The sequence below is a fragment of the Dermacentor albipictus genome, chromosome 9, assembly GCF_038994185.2.
Source record: "Dermacentor albipictus isolate Rhodes 1998 colony chromosome 9, USDA_Dalb.pri_finalv2, whole genome shotgun sequence".
Classification (NCBI taxonomy): Eukaryota; Metazoa; Arthropoda; class Arachnida; order Ixodida; family Ixodidae; genus Dermacentor; species Dermacentor albipictus.
The window spans coordinates 80,149,608-80,165,364 of record NC_091829.1 but is presented as its reverse complement, the minus strand read 5'-3'; the positions used below and the strand labels follow the sequence as shown (position 1 = coordinate 80,165,364).

At 44.3% G+C, this 15,757-nt stretch overlaps 1 long non-coding RNA gene across 4 annotated transcripts in view; it reads right to left on the bottom strand.

Moving 5' to 3' along the window:
- LOC135919018 (uncharacterized) overlaps window positions 1-15,757 on the bottom strand; it is a 108,209-nt gene that overhangs the window by 58,873 nt on the left and 33,579 nt on the right. For all 4 annotated transcript variants that reach the window (XR_011508624.1, XR_011508623.1, XR_011508625.1 and 1 more), the window contains one exon: window positions 15,626-15,755. This is a non-coding gene — a long non-coding RNA (uncharacterized lncRNA). The remainder of the gene's footprint in view (window positions 1-15,625; window positions 15,756-15,757) is intronic.

Sequence of the window (15,757 nt, the reverse complement as noted above, 5' to 3'; positions counted from 1 at the left end):
AAGGTGTAACAACCACTGCGGCAATGAGTGGTGTTGGCTTTACTGGTCCTTTCGTACATTAATGAACGAGATAAAATAGACGAAGGTATATAACACTGCCTTTTGAGTGCATATAGCCTATCAAGGCCGATATTCAGAGATTACCCAGATTAGCAGAGATTGGGCCACAGGCACGCTAATACATCCCACCCCAAACTTTTTATTTTGCAGAGAGGGTTGGTTAGCGCAGAGAGGGTTCGTATTTAATAATCTATTTTTATCGTTGTGTGTTCTGGTGCATTTTTTGCCGCTGTTCACCCGTTTACGAAACTGGTAACATGCGTGCGCATTCTTTACTTCTCTTCCAATGCGAACACCCAGGGAAGAAGGAATAATAGAAGACTATCCTGTAAAGCCAAGAAGAGAGGAGGTGAGCGGAGGCCGAAAGTACGCGGCAATACTATGCGCATTTCATTGCGCAGTCATTATTTGGCAGCTCCAAATGAATTGCAAGGTAGAAGAGTCAACGCTCCTTTATCTTACTCCGCGGTTCAGGCCATCCGGAACTGCTTGACGATCTCTTTTTGATAAAATGTTAACTGTAGTGACCATGTACTTCCTGACACACACTAAGTCCGGTTATATCGAATGTGGTGTATTGTTACTATTTATGTAAAGCAAACACGACTTCACTACTGATAAGCTTGAATTTCGCAATAGTAATTTGTGCTCTGAAAAACTTTCTTAGGTGAACCAGTTATTCTCGGTATTTATGTACTAGGGCATTGTAATTTGTTGCACAAGAAGTGTCCGCCTCCTCACGTAATGCCTAGATAGGCCGAAAAATGCTGTCGCTGGAAATCTCAGTTTCTACAACAAAGCTAAACAGTATACCCACGATGACTGTCAACAAACTAGTCCACCTTACTGGAGCTGCCTTCAGTGCAATTATGTGATCTCTTCACGATAGGTATGTTTTAAAGAACCTATTTTTTCATTATTATGACCTTCTGCCTGGTAACATTACGAAAAAATTAGTAGAGGGCACTGCTTACATGCGCCAAAGATTTGATAACCAAGATAAGAATACCGCGACGGAGAAGCGAAAAAATGTGCCCGATTTGTGATTTTCGTAAACTTACTTCTGCTCTTGGTGATAAATAGGTCTTGCGTAAGTTTCTCGGAGGGTCGAACACTTCCCATTTGAGAATCGCGTCTCTCCGACGGAAACCACGCCCTGGGTAAAAGCTGCGCCACAGGGGCTCAACACCGTACTCAACACCGTTCTTTTATACACCACGAAACACGCGCAGCTCCTCTCGGATGGCGAGTTCTTGGCCTTCCTAAGATATCTGCCGCTTCAGGCGAAGACTGCAGCTCAGCTTTTTGTTTTCTAGTGCCGTGGAACCGATGGTTGGTGCCTAACGAACCGCACCGCGTGCCGACAAAGCCACACCAGCGTCACCAGAGGAAAGAAAAAAATAAAGGAATGGAACACAGCTCTCTCTGCGCCGGCAGAGAAGTCTCCATGCATGGAACTTTTCTTTTTGCATCTTCGTGCGGCTACGTCCAATTTCCTGAGGGCTGCCGTGTCCTTTGCACCTGGATCTCGTCTCCAGCGCTGGAATGGGCGGCCACGGGAGTCGAGAGACCATTGACGATGCACTGGGTTGGCTGGCCTTCGTTACGCGTCTTTTCAGTTCACCGCAAGTTCAGCGTTCCCTTCACGTGCTCTCTTTCTCAGCTCCGTAGAAGGATTTTTCCAATTTTCTTTCAGCGAAGTTTTTTCCGTGTAGGATTGACCTGCTTTTCATCAACGTAAGAAGAGGCACCTGGCGTGTTTTCGCGCTATACTGCGTCATTACACCTTGAGTCTTGCAGCCGCATGGCGATGCCGAAGACGACGCTGCTGCAAATGCTGATGACACGAGTAGGCTTCACTGCAGAACACTTACTCAACTGCTCAAATGAAGCCGGACAGCACTGAAATCATTTCTCCTATACTATATGGCTTGGGAGACGCACAAATGGTCAAATGCGTTATGCAACGTCATACAAATTAATACAAGGTAATTCATACGTATGTACCCAACAAGCTCGCACAGTACTGAGTTGTCTATAGGCCTTTCATGTTCGGCGCGGTACTTGTCTGACAGAGTAACGCATGGAGTAACAATGGGCTGGGGAGCGTTTGGCAGGCATTGTCGGATCATTAACAGCAGGTTGCCATTATTCCTCAAGAGAAAAGTGCATAACTGCTGTATCTTACAAGTACTCCCCTAGGAGGCAGAAACCTGGAGGCTTACGAAAAGGGTTGTACATAAATTGAGGACGACGCAGCGAGCAATGAAAAGAAGAATGATGGCTGTAACGTCAAGGGATAAGAAAAGAGTAGATTGGATGAGGGAACAAACGCGGGTTAATGACATCTTAGTTGAAATTAAGAAAAAGAAATAGGCATGGGCATATCAGATATCAGGCATATCAGAATATCAGGCATATCAGATACCAGAATCAGCTTTTTATGGTTAAAACAAAGCGATCTGAAATAGTTTGTTGACAGTGCTTCGCGGCTGCCCAAATAGTCCTAAAATATATCGGCTTGCAAGGACTTTATGAAGTGAAATGTACACAATAGCAACTATCTACATTCTACATTGACATATGCCAACGTTCTTCGTTATTGGCGTGTATGGCTGCTGAAAGGTTAGCAGTAAAAATAAGAGAAGAATGATATGCTCTTGATTTGTATAGATGGTGCTCTTTGGCCACACCTGGCCCATGCGCCAATAAGCATCCTATATTAATTCAATTCATTTGATTTTTATAGATAAATGTTAAACTGAGACGGCGCTAAAGGTACTAGAGGCCCATGAATAAGGTAACAAAAAAGGAAGACGCCATGCTAGAAAGCATGTTCTGGTGTTTACTATATCAATGACGTGATACACGACCGACTCTTGACTATTCTGTTTCTGGTAGATATTTCTCCCTCAGTCTCAAAGTTGTTTTGTTGCCATACCATGTACATTTTGACACGCTTCAAGATGAGCTTCATTTTGATTACTTTGACGCATAAACACTCGTTGACAAATTCGGGATTTCTCATATCCGATGCGAGGCAAGTAGCCCAGATAAGCCAAACCTGCCTTCTTTGAACGTACTTTGTTTCACTCAAGTTTATTTACTTATCTTTAGTTTATTTTTTTTGTTTTGAAGATTTTACATCTGTGCTTACCCGCTCCACTTTTTGTCTTTGAATTTGCGGTGGCATGCGTCAGTCTAAATTTCACCTCTTTTTTGACAAATCACTTGCACATTGCACGACATATTTAGGTCGGTCGGCTTGTATACAAATGTCATTCAAGTGAATATATCATCTTCCGGAAAAGGGGCCTATAATACTCTATTTTAGGTTGGTGGAAAGGGGCGAGAATATATGCGCCACACTTGGATGCCCTCAATAGCCGAGAGAATGGCAAATGTCACGTTACCGTTTCTTTGTATGGAGTGGCTAAAATCAAGTAAAATATTTTTACCTGCAAGCGTACATGCCCCTCCTGTGAAATAGTATTATGCGGGATCCTGCGAGGAGAGCGAGCGCTGGAGAAAAAAAAAAGCGCTTGGAGGTGAATACAATCGCGCATCGGAGAAAGTACGGATGAGCGCGCTGACGGTGGATGGATGGATGGATGGATGGATGTTATGAGCGTCCCCTTTGGAATGGGGCGATGGGTTGCGCCATCAAGCTCTTACTATTATACCGCCTAATGTCCTACCTAGCTCAAAGAATAAAAAATAAAGAAAAACACTATGAACTACCACACCCAAATTTTTCTGATCCCCTATTGCGAACTGTGCCTTTGTACGACTCCACCTTTTGTCGTTTTCCTACTCTTCTTCCACCAATCCTCCTATCGCCTCTTACTAATGCCTATTGCGGACATGTTTATTTTTCTACTGCTCCCGCTGACCCAGGCGCTTCAAGGAGGTCATTAGTGCCTAAAGCGACAGTTGGGTAGACGTCTTCAGATTCTAATAAAACATGTTTCATAGTTTCCCTAGTTTTCTGTTTCAACATGAAACTATGAAACATGTTTCATAGTTTCCCCATGCTTCTTCTTCATTCTTATATCTCGCTTTTAGGTGCGTGCTCTAAGGCATCCCGATCTCGCTTCGAAAACTAATGAGCTTTCATTTGAGTTATCATAAATTCTTTCTTTCCTGATTTCGTTTTTCCTCTTAAGTAGTTACTCATGACTGGTTTCTTCTCCACTGCCACCACCCATGAGATTATTTCAGCCATTCTGACTTTCCGCTTGACCTTCTTTGTTGCTGTGTTGCCCACCCTACAGGACGCATACTTGCTAGTAAGATTCCTAGTTCTTTTCTTCCACTGTAAATCAATGTTATTCCTTTACAGATACCTCAACACTCTCCCGGCCCATTTACATTCTTCCAACTTCCTCAGCCGTTCTTCATACTCAATTTTACTGCGAGCTGCCCTCGCTTCAAAACTAGTCCAGCCCATATCACCCTGCACAGCTTCAGCGCGCTTCAGGGCGCTGCTTTACAGCGCCACCTAGAGCAAAGTGAAGTCACAGAACTGCGCGGAGCAAGCAAGACAGCCACATTGTAAGCTGGAGGAGCGGCTACACGGGGGCCCCATTTTCGGCATGACCCACTAGAGGGCCTCGTTCGTCGTGATGTCTATTCGCATTGTTTTCGCGAGCCCGATCTCCACTGTCTGCCCGGCGTCGATGGCGAGTATAACGTGCGCCGAAGAGGTGCAAGAATCCCGCAAATACACGCAAAATCGCCACTCGACTGGCCGCTCGAAGCACTTTACGTGTATTCGCGAGCTTCCTTCACGCTCAAAAAAACACTTATGTAGCACGTATTGAGCAATAGAAAGCTGCAACGGGAGTTTTTTCATGTTTCTCTGCAATTTTCTCATTGACACTTTTCATCTAAGCATATTATTTGGGAAGTTGATTATTATTTAAGACTAATTATGTAATTAGGTGGAATGCAACAAATTATCTGACCATCTCCAAGCGACGGCAAAGAACATTACTTTGGGGCTGTCCAGCCACGTGGCATTTGCATATTTTTGATGTTTGGCTCAATGTAAACACCCTGTATATGGGCTTCTAAAGAGAACCTCGTTGAAGCCCTGAAGGGCTTCAACGAGGAGGTTTGCGGATGATGTTGCGCTCACTTGTGCTGTTGCTCGCAAATTTTGTTTTGGCATTACAGCCAAAAGATGAAGGGAAATGGGGAGAATGGGGTTTGGCTGACCGCATGATCAGGACATCGAAAACATCAGTGCGCCGTCATCACATTCATAAATACTTTCGGGGGAGCGGAGCGGGTATTGTGTGTGCGAGATTTGTGTTTCCGAGATAAGGCTACAAAATGTAGGAACAAGATACTTCAATATAAAGAAGAAGAAAAAAGAACATGCCAGGAAGGTGACTAAGTTCGTTTCTCTGCCGAGCACTGGACGGTATAGATGTCGTCAACAGTCATCAGCGCGCTGACGCAGCTGGAGGTCTTTCTTGTAGGAATGAAGTTGCACGATGTGTCCAGATATGGCGAGCACGTTCTACTTGCGCCACGTGTGAGGAAATCACCTCATACTGACACTGCGAAAAGCTGACGCTTGGTGTCGTGTTTCGCTGCTTTGTTGCGTATCGGTGCACGTCCCCTGAGAGCACCGTAAGCACCTCGCAAGTATACTTGGGAAACCCTCGCTGCTGTGCTCCAACCATCACGCTATCACGCTTTCAACGTTTTTCTATTTTCTTGCTTCGAGAAGGTTGAAAATCTGTCGAACATTTCCGCTAGGGCATGTAACGCCGTAAGAAAAAGATTGCCACTAGGAGCTTGTCCAGGTGCTGTTTTACTCCGAATTTGATATACTTGCTGCCTGTTCTTAGGTTACACAAAAAAAATTGGTATTAGGTTGATAAATGAAAAACAAATTTAAAATTTGCAACCTTGTGCTATGTAATGCAGAGGGAAGACGGCGCTTGAAAATGTGCTAAATCTGCATCCCGAAAGTAACACATAACGAAGCAGAGGGCGTCATGGTCAAGGAATGACATTACAATAACAGTAATAGCACGCAATTAAGTGAGCCATCTATTATATTCGGTAAATAGGAATTGTCATGTAGAAGAAGTTATCTCTCGCGAGTGCCCTCACGTATGTAAAATGGACGGGTTAGCGCTGCCATAATTCACCAAGCTCAGATGAATTTTATATCTTTCCTCACTCACACCACTCTGCAACCTTTGAGTTGATAGTCACCGTTTGTGTTTTCCAATTCGTATATACTTGTGTCCGGGTTTGCGTGCCTGCTTTTAGGTTATGTTAATTCTAACGAACTTGCTGAACTTTATGTTATTGCATGAGACTACATGACCTAAAGGTTTTCCACGGTAATTTATTGCTTTATTACGATGATGAAGTTGCACTCCATGCCACTGCTTTGTAGGTCAGTAAAACAATATTACCCAGGCCTGCCTTCCGTACCCATAATGTCACAGATCGGCCTCAATAACGCTTCGCACTAGAATTCTACTTCATCCGTGTGTCGATGTACCCACCGCGGTGGCTTAGCGGCTGTGGCGATGAGTTGCTAAGCGCGAGGTCACAGGATCAAAGCTGGAGGCCGCATTTCCTTGGGTGCAAAATTCAAGCACACTAGTGTGCCGTGCATTTGGTGCACTTTATAGATCATCAGATGGTAAAAATTTGCATAGTCCCCCACTACGGCTTGCCTCATATTCGCATCCTAGTTTAGGCACCTAATGCCCGATAATTTTTCACGTTGTTTAAACATGCTGCAGAGATAGGTAGTGGTACCGTGTTTGTTGACAATAGAGTCTTCAGTTTTACACATAACTGCTAGTATGTTTGAAGCACAACAGCAGCTCCTGTGGTAAACAAAGCTTCATATCTATGGAATTGCATGCAAAATGATTTACTGTCAATATTTTATTTAATAATCTGCCTGCTGAGTGATTTATGAGGAATACAGCATATTATATTCTTCAGCGCAGCGTGCATACATAGGGGAGACGCACATCGAATCATGCCTTACCAAACAGCATTCATTTGTAACTACCTGAGAATCGCTCAACCAGAGCATCTAATAACACCAGGCTAAGCAAGCGAAAGGTACCTTTCGGGTACTTACATCTCCCCACTTGGTAACCACTATCGCCGGCGTAAGCACCGCAGATGGCATCGCGAGGTCTGCACACTCATAAGAAGTAAAGCCCTGCAATTTACGCATGGCAACGTTTCAGCGTTGAGTTCTATTCATTAATGGATTTGCAAGGTGCATATTTCTTCTCTTAGTACTTCTATGCCCTGTTTTCTTGTGTGTTCCATAATAGGTTTTGAATTAGCACACGAATGTAATACGCATTTATCGGGTCACTTGGTGCTCTATCAATATATGACATAAGTGTTTTGTCTTTCGATGTCCCATTTATTTTTTTCCATTTTATTGTTTTCCTGCTGAGTATTATGCCATCTGGTTAGAAGGGGCTGTGGAGAATGGTCTTTGACGCCTTGCAGGGCTCTAGTTGGCTTTTTTTGTCAATCACATTGATAAATTTGTACTCCTTGTTAGAATAACCCTGTATTTTATTGTACTAACGAGGTTAGCTCCAGAGTTTACCAGAGCGAGGTCTGCAGCCAACGTGCCGCGTCAACAGGAGCTCCCACTAGTTAGATAAGATTAGGCGCTGAATGTTTGGAAAATAGGGTTGTTCGCGGTGGTTTCGAATTCAGCGTTTACCTTTGCAAGCTATTGTGTTGGCATTATTTATACGTTAATGGCCAAAATCTTTCCTCACTCACACCACTCTGCAACCTTTGAGTTGATAGTCACCGTTTGTGTTTTCCAATTCGTATATACTTGTGTCCGGGTTTGCGTGCCTGCTTTTAGGTTATGTTAATTCTAACGAACTTGCTGAACTTTATGTTATTGCATGAGACTACATGACCTAAAGGTTTTCCACGGTAATTTATTGCTTTATTACGATGATGAAGTTGCACTCCATGCCACTGCTTTGTAGGTCAGTAAAACAATATTACCCAGGCCTGCCTTCCGTACCCATAATGTCACAGATCGGCCTCAATAACGCTTCGCACTAGAATTCTACTTCATCCGTGTGTCGATGTACCCACCGCGGTGGCTTAGCGGCTGTGGCGATGAGTTGCTAAGCGCGAGGTCACAGGATCAAAGCTGGAGGCCGCATTTCCTTGGGTGCAAAATTCAAGCACACTAGTGTGCCGTGCATTTGGTGCACTTTATAGATCATCAGATGGTAAAAATTTGCATAGTCCCCCACTACGGCTTGCCTCATATTCGCATCCTAGTTTAGGCACCTAATGCCCGATAATTTTTCACGTTGTTTAAACATGCTGCAGAGATAGGTAGTGGTACCGTGTTTGTTGACAATAGAGTCTTCAGTTTTACACATAAGTGCTAGTATGTTTGAAGCACAACAGCAGCTCCTGTGGTAAACAAAGCTTCATATCTATGGAATTGCATGCAAAATGATTTACTGTCAATATTTTATTTAATAATCTGCCTGCTGAGTGATTTATGAGGAATACAGCATATTATATTCTTCAGCGCAGCGTGCATACATAGGGGAGACGCACATCGAATCATGCCTTACCAAACAGCATTCATTTGTAACTACCTGAGAATCGCTCAACCAGAGCATCTAATAACACCGGGCTAAGCAAGCGAAAGGTACCTTTCGGGTACTTACATCTCCCCACTTGGTAACCACTATCGCCGGCGTAAGCACCGCAGATGGCATCGCGAGGTCTGCACACTCATAAGAAGTAAAGCCCTGCAATTTACGCATGGCAACGTTTCAGCGTTGAGTTTTCTTCGTAATTTCCTGTTACTCTCCGGCTGCGGCCGGAGAGTAACAGCAAATTACGAAGAAAACTCATCCATAGTCGTCCTGGAAGCGCTCGAAAGACCGGAAGAAGACGTTCCTTGAACTAGCGAGTTTTCTTGGTGAGAAACCAGTGGGGATTTCCTTACCATTAGGCAACTCAAGCTTCAGGTTGGTACTTCAGGGCTAGTGAAGCAAACAAAATTTGCCCAACCAACCGACCAAATTTCATTTCACACAAGATCCTTCGTGGGAAGTATAGGATGTTGCAGACAACCTGATCAACTCATAAATTGGACACACACACGAAAAAAACGTGAAGAATCCTTGCTATTAACATGAGCTTATGGTAGGTCTGATAGTTGACCTCAACGGAGTTCGTGGTGCTCCTGTAGTCTACTTGGGAACTAAACGCGAGAATGGAGCTGGCACAAGCACGTGGACTTACAGGGGTCCTGCACCACTTTTTATCGAAATGGAGAAATGTACTTGGAGTGAAAATATGCTATTTCAGAAATACGTAGTCGCAAAAAAAAGGTACTTCAGTGAGTTCAGACGAAGCGGAGTTGTTGGCAATCAAAGAAGGCCTCCGCTATGCTTCCCTTGCATCTTCAATGCCTTGCACTACGAAGGCTGCGACGGAGTGGGACGTGCCCCCAACGGTCCACTTTCTAAATGTCACAGTGGCGCGCAGGTACAAATTCATTTTGGATGTTAACGTAGACGTCAAGACTTCCGATTTTGGTGCCTGCGACGCGCTAAACGTAAGCCAAAGGCGGTTGTCCTCCGCGAGCCGCAGTGCGCTTAGCCAGAGGACTCGTGGCGGCGCCCCGCGGTGGCCGCGGTATCTACGCTACGCAGCAGACAGCAGCTAGAGATCAGCCATTAGCCATTAGCAGCCATCTATGCGAATGACAAAATAAAGCGTCCGATCACGAGACAAAGTGTCCAGAAGAGAGTGAAGACTGGGCCTTGTGATCGGAAAAGAGAGCGCTTGAGCGAAAGGTGACTTCGCGATCCGCTTGCCAGCTGCACGCACCACGTACAATAGCAAAACTTGGCTGAGGTGTTCACATCAGCGTGTGCTACCCGCGGACTATGTTATTTCAACAAGCTCTTAGGAGTGGTTCAGGGCTCCTTTAGGCATATTACAGCACACCGTACTCTCCCGATAACCAGAACAATTTCCAGGAATCTAGCACAATCTAATAGACCGTTTTTTGCTGCATTGGTGGTTCCCACTTTGTACGTATAGCTTACAATTCAATTCTGTATAGGCTACGAAATTTCACTTTGGCTAAAATGTTTAGAAATTAACTCTCTTCAGCGCCTACCTCATTTTCTCGCGTAGGTGTTTGCGCATATACTTGTTATCAGAAATCATTATACAGCTTTAGTATGGCTTAAAATGCTTGCGTTAGCGTGTTTTGCATGCGAAACATTTATGGGACGCTCTTCGATAGTGTTTTAGTGTTGTGCCAAACAACGATGGGCCACAAAGCGCAAAACTACACCGCGTCATCTACGAGTAGGTGCGAGTAGTGAAAGCTCCAAAGCTGACTTGCTCGCCATCTAGTTAGGAGTAGTCAAAACAAGATTTGTTTAGAAAGTACATCTTTTTAGAAGAGAGTTTTCCGCCTTACTTATGTTTTTTCAAGTCTTTTAGTTTAACGTACGGGAACGCAAACGTAAGGTAGCCGTTCAACGACAGGGCGCCGTTTGGCGCCTCGTGACAAACGCGTGCAACTCAAGGCAGTCTATTAGCAACCATTCTGTTGTTGCTACGAGAACGCGTCACGTCAGGCCTATAGGACACCGGAATCGCCGAGTGCTCCCAGAAATTGTGCGCGCACTAGCATTTCTGGTGAATTTAGATGAAGCGAAAGCTCATTACAATAGTCAATGGCGATCAACGAGAGTGACAGCGTGGTCATCCCGAGAATTCCCGGTGAAACGAAACCATCGGTGCCTGTCGCCATCTTCGACAACGCTATTTCTCAGAGCCCGTGCTTTGCGAGCGTTAACGTCTCCCGCTAAATTCCGAAAAATAGCGGAGGCGCGCTATGCGCAAAGCTGCTATAGTGTTCTGCGCGTGCGCAGTGTGGTCCCGCTGCATTTAGGCGTTTAGCATGGTGCCACTTACGCAGTGCTAAAAGTATCTATTAAGCTTAGTGCCTCATGCAGCATCTGTGATTTCGCCAGGATCAAAGAACATATCCTCACCTACACTCCTTCTCCTGACAATGAAATAAAGGGCAATGCTTGCCGCTTCAAGCCTACTAGAGTATGTCACCGAAAGAAAATACTGGGACCACAGACTCAACCATCCCGATGACCGATTTCCAGAAAAGCACTGCAGCAGTTTTTGAAGATGTCCGAGTTCTGTGAATCCACATCACTTGTTATTCCTTTCCTTCTTCCTTTCCTGTTTTTTTTTTTCTTTGCTGCCGCTTCTCCCAACTCTAGCGTATGTAGAATAGCAAACCAGGCGAAGCTTCATTACCCTTCCTGACCTTTATTGCCTTTCCCTCTCTCTCTACAAAGCATGCGCGCAGTGATGGATACATTTGATTGGACGCATAATGTTCCCAAGCGGTGAAACATTTCTCTTAAAGAGCAAAACAAGAACGCAGAATGAACATGATCAATATTAATCATGCAGCCAGCTTAACAGATCACAGTAGTCTTGAGATATGAGGGTTCGCGTCTTTCCCAATGGATGGTTTTCTCGAGCCTCACAGGCTACTTAACTGGTTTTGCTTCGTACTTCAATCTGCAGAATAACTGAAATTGATCGGCTTGCCAGCATGCCTTCTAATGGCACTGAAAGCATCGGATTAAAGCAAGAGCCATATTTCGCAGCTTGATGTATTCAGCGAAACTCTCTCTCTACTAAAGGAATAATTTTGCTGGATATGCTCCGTTATGAAATGTGATGAGATCCTTGCTACAGCATACCAACTAAAAAAGTAAGTTCCCTTCTGATGTAGTGCAATACTTCAATACTGACGACGGCAGTGTAAAAAGCGAATGACGAAAATGATAAAGAGAACGCGTAATAATGAAGCCTGCTCGGCGCTTGCGAGACTACATTCTGCAGGAGCCAGCCTGCTCCATTCAAATTATTCAAACCCGCACGAGGTCGAGATGGAAACCAGATTCGGTGCTCACGAGTTTGCGATTAATGGTGCTTGGAATGAAATGAAGCCCCGAAGAGTTATAATAGCACGAGGCGTCTGAAACAGGCGGAGTGTGTAATTCGGTAAAGTAATAGAGCTGTCAGAGTCGGATTATTCTTTGTGCCTTGAATACGACAACGTGTTGCTGTTAGTCTGTTTAGCAATGTCGCAGGCCAAAGAAAAAAAAATATTTAGTTGAGGTTTCATTTTATTTCGCTCACGTGTATCATGCAGTTCTACTCGTTAACTAATTTTTTTTTATTTCACGCTAAATTCTATCAAGCTTAACATTATCCGGTTGGGTAGGAAGCGTTGCCATAACGTGGTGATAGTTCCGAAAATGAAGGCTGTCTCGTGATGACAAAGCGGATCTTGGGTAAAGGGAAATTACGCGAGCCGGGCTTTGCTATTCCCCATAATGACTTATTAACAATAGTGGCCAGTCAATGAAACACTTTCTGAAAACCGTTCCCGAATGTCCGCACCTTCACATTGTACCGTGAATTACACGTTCTGCACGTCAAACGCGTGGTTTAACTTGTTGAAGGCACAAAACTAGGCCGACATGACGCGGAGAAGCACACACTTCGATTATGGCTGGATTACGCAATTTAGGATTAGGGACGCATGCGGCATACGCTTTTGTTTAATACTACCACAACGCTATTCTTCTACAAACAGGTTATTGTTGAGAAAATACATGAAAGTGTAGCCATTCTTATTCTACACCTTACTCGGCAAGCTATGTAAAATTGGAATAACATATACCTGCATATTCCATCGGAATATAGACTTTTTGACCTGCGAAGTGTCTCAGTGCAAAATATTTCACAAATCCTAGGTGGTAGAACGTGAATTTTGCTATTCTGCACGGTCTAAATTCTTCCCCTCAATAATTCTCTTCCGCAGCAGAAAGCTCCCGTGAGAACTCTGTAAACTCGTTCATATTTTTTAACAGAATAGATGACGGTATGACAATTACACATATTAAGAAATTTCTGATTTTTTTAATATCCTCAATTGCAGCTATGATTTCGCTTATCAGCACTTACATAATTATTGGGCAGCATATCTATGTAAATGGTTTTTTGGTTGCGTGGTTGTTTTTACTTTGTAGTCGTTCCTGTGGTGTTCATTTACAAGTCCCGTCTGGTGTACCATGATTCTCGATGCCGAAAATGCTAAGACCGATAGTAAGCTTTCTACCTAATGAAGCAATGGCAAATTGGAAAGCAAAAACGGGTAGTAGCCACTACAACCACAGGATGTGAATAATGTTCTCCTAGGCTACCGTTCCCTCTAATACTCAGGGCAACAGTTGAAGCAGCAACATTTATGATAGGGCAAGCGGTCTATGGGACGTCGCTTTGTACCCCACATATCAAAGCTTACATGTGCTTGATTTCTTGTCACGCAACCTAACAGCTTTCAACCGCTCTTACTCTCGCAATACACTCTCCACGAGTGTCATATACGTCAGGCATCTGAGTGCTGTCCATCGGTGAAAACGTGGCGCGAACCCTACGTAATCCGCGAAACGCAGAATCCTATAATTACCGGAATGTGGATGCTGAGACGTTGAGTGGCGCCCTTCCGTGTGTGACTTTAACAAGGAGACCCCCTGCCTAGCTTCACGTGTGTTCCTCTGTGAGGGCAACGACGCGTTTGACCGACGTGCCCTGCTCAAGGTTTCTAAGCGTGATTCTGCATGTTTCATACTTGCCACGTCTCCATGCACATGCAATTTTTCCCACTTTTACACCCTTGTGCTAACGCATAAAAACATTGCCCTTTTTATTAGCCACGCTCAAACGGAAGCACTTAACCACCTTTATGTGCGTCATCACTGGCGGTGAAAAATCAAAGTTGCCCAGCCCATTCACTGTTGGATATTTAATGGAAACAGCATATTCCATGTAATATCATCGCAATAATTTGTGCAATGCCTTCGTTCTCTGAGAAATGTATGTGTTAAATAAAGCAGCAATAAATAGGTAAATAAACTTAGAATTTTATTGAGAACCTTCGCGACGCCTCCACATGGGGTGAATAAGCAAAACATGCCATCTTTATTTTTTTACAGAGTTGGCATAGCGTTTAACGATGTTGACGAACGTGAGTAACTCGTACGTGTAGCCATACTAATAATCTCAACCTAAATGTATTTATAAAAGCAGATTCCAGGCAGTAAGCATCACTGGTGTAGGCCTCACTATTGGTGCAGGCCACCGTCCTAACGGCAAGCAGTACTTAGCATTGAAGGAAGATAGGCTTCCTTATCCCCAATAGTTCAAAGAAACGATACTCGTATACGAATTCATGGCTGAATCTGCGACCAGGTTAGCGATGGAAGCACGCGGCTTCCAACAATACCCCAGCAACTCGAACTCATCCCCTTAATCACCCAAATCGCAAATGAGCAGAGGGATCATGATGGCCGGTTCTTCCAATAGGGCGAGCTTGGCTTGTGAGCCGGGCGAGCAACCTGTTTTAACAATGGCTAATCGGAATTGCAGATACTGAGCCATTCTGAGCTGTTGCAATTGATCGATCTGTTGAAGCGCCGGTTCCGCTAATGTAGGCCTATACGTGCGGGGACGTCTCCTGCACAAAGCCGCTTAAATGGCACGGAATTTTTTTTCCCTTGGTTGATGCATTCGTGGACAGCGCATTCATTGTACCAATGGTAGACTACAACTCCCCACGCAGAATACACCAATCTATCGTTTACTAATGCAGTGCGTTCTACTCTCCCGAGCAGGAAAACCAGCGAGATTAGACAGATTAGCTCGGACTGTGCGCCACGGCACATTCCACTATGGGTTGACAGTGGTGCCAATGAAGCTCGGAGTTGTCCAGGCGGATTACTTGTGTTGAGCTGGTTTACAAAAAAAAAAATCACCTGATAACAAACATGACGAAAATTCCGCACTTTCTCCCTCCGCGAAGTCGTTCTTTTCACTACCACCCCACTAATCGGCTAGTGAGAAGCAGAGCTCGACTAAACATAGAAATGGACTTCACTCAGAGATATAATTGAAATCGCACGTTGTAGAATGCGACGCATATGTAGGGCGGTATTGGTCGCGCCAGCTGGAGCTATTAATCTGTAGAATTGTCAAAATCTCACAGCCTCAATACCATGTCACACAAGATAAAATAGCTGAAAAAAGCAAACTGCACTAAAATTATAAAATGCAACTCCAGCATTCACATATACTGTGACAACTTTGTTATTCACAAAGGTCGTAATTGCCAACTGCAGCAATTCGCATGCTTTCAAGTGCACTTAGTTTACCCACCGCCCTTCACTGGCGCCTTGATCAGGTATTGATCCATGTTACTCCCGAAAGGCCTCACTGCGAAACGCTATCGCTCCATTTAAAGGTTTGTCCTAGTCATCAGATGCTTTCTCTGTACAGCGTTCTTTTTCTTGGCGAGTACATTCAGGCAATCAGTAAAAAGAATAAATATGAATACCTTCCTATCTTCAGAATGTCTTCAACTGGATAGTATTTAATTTCGCCATACCTTTGCAGCGACATGGTCAATCTGATTAGTTGCTGTTGAGCTCTTGGTGCCATAAACTACTTCATGATTGAAAAAACCTTCCCAATGCAATCCACGCCGGCTGTCCTGGTATTCCGCTCGACAGACAGATCT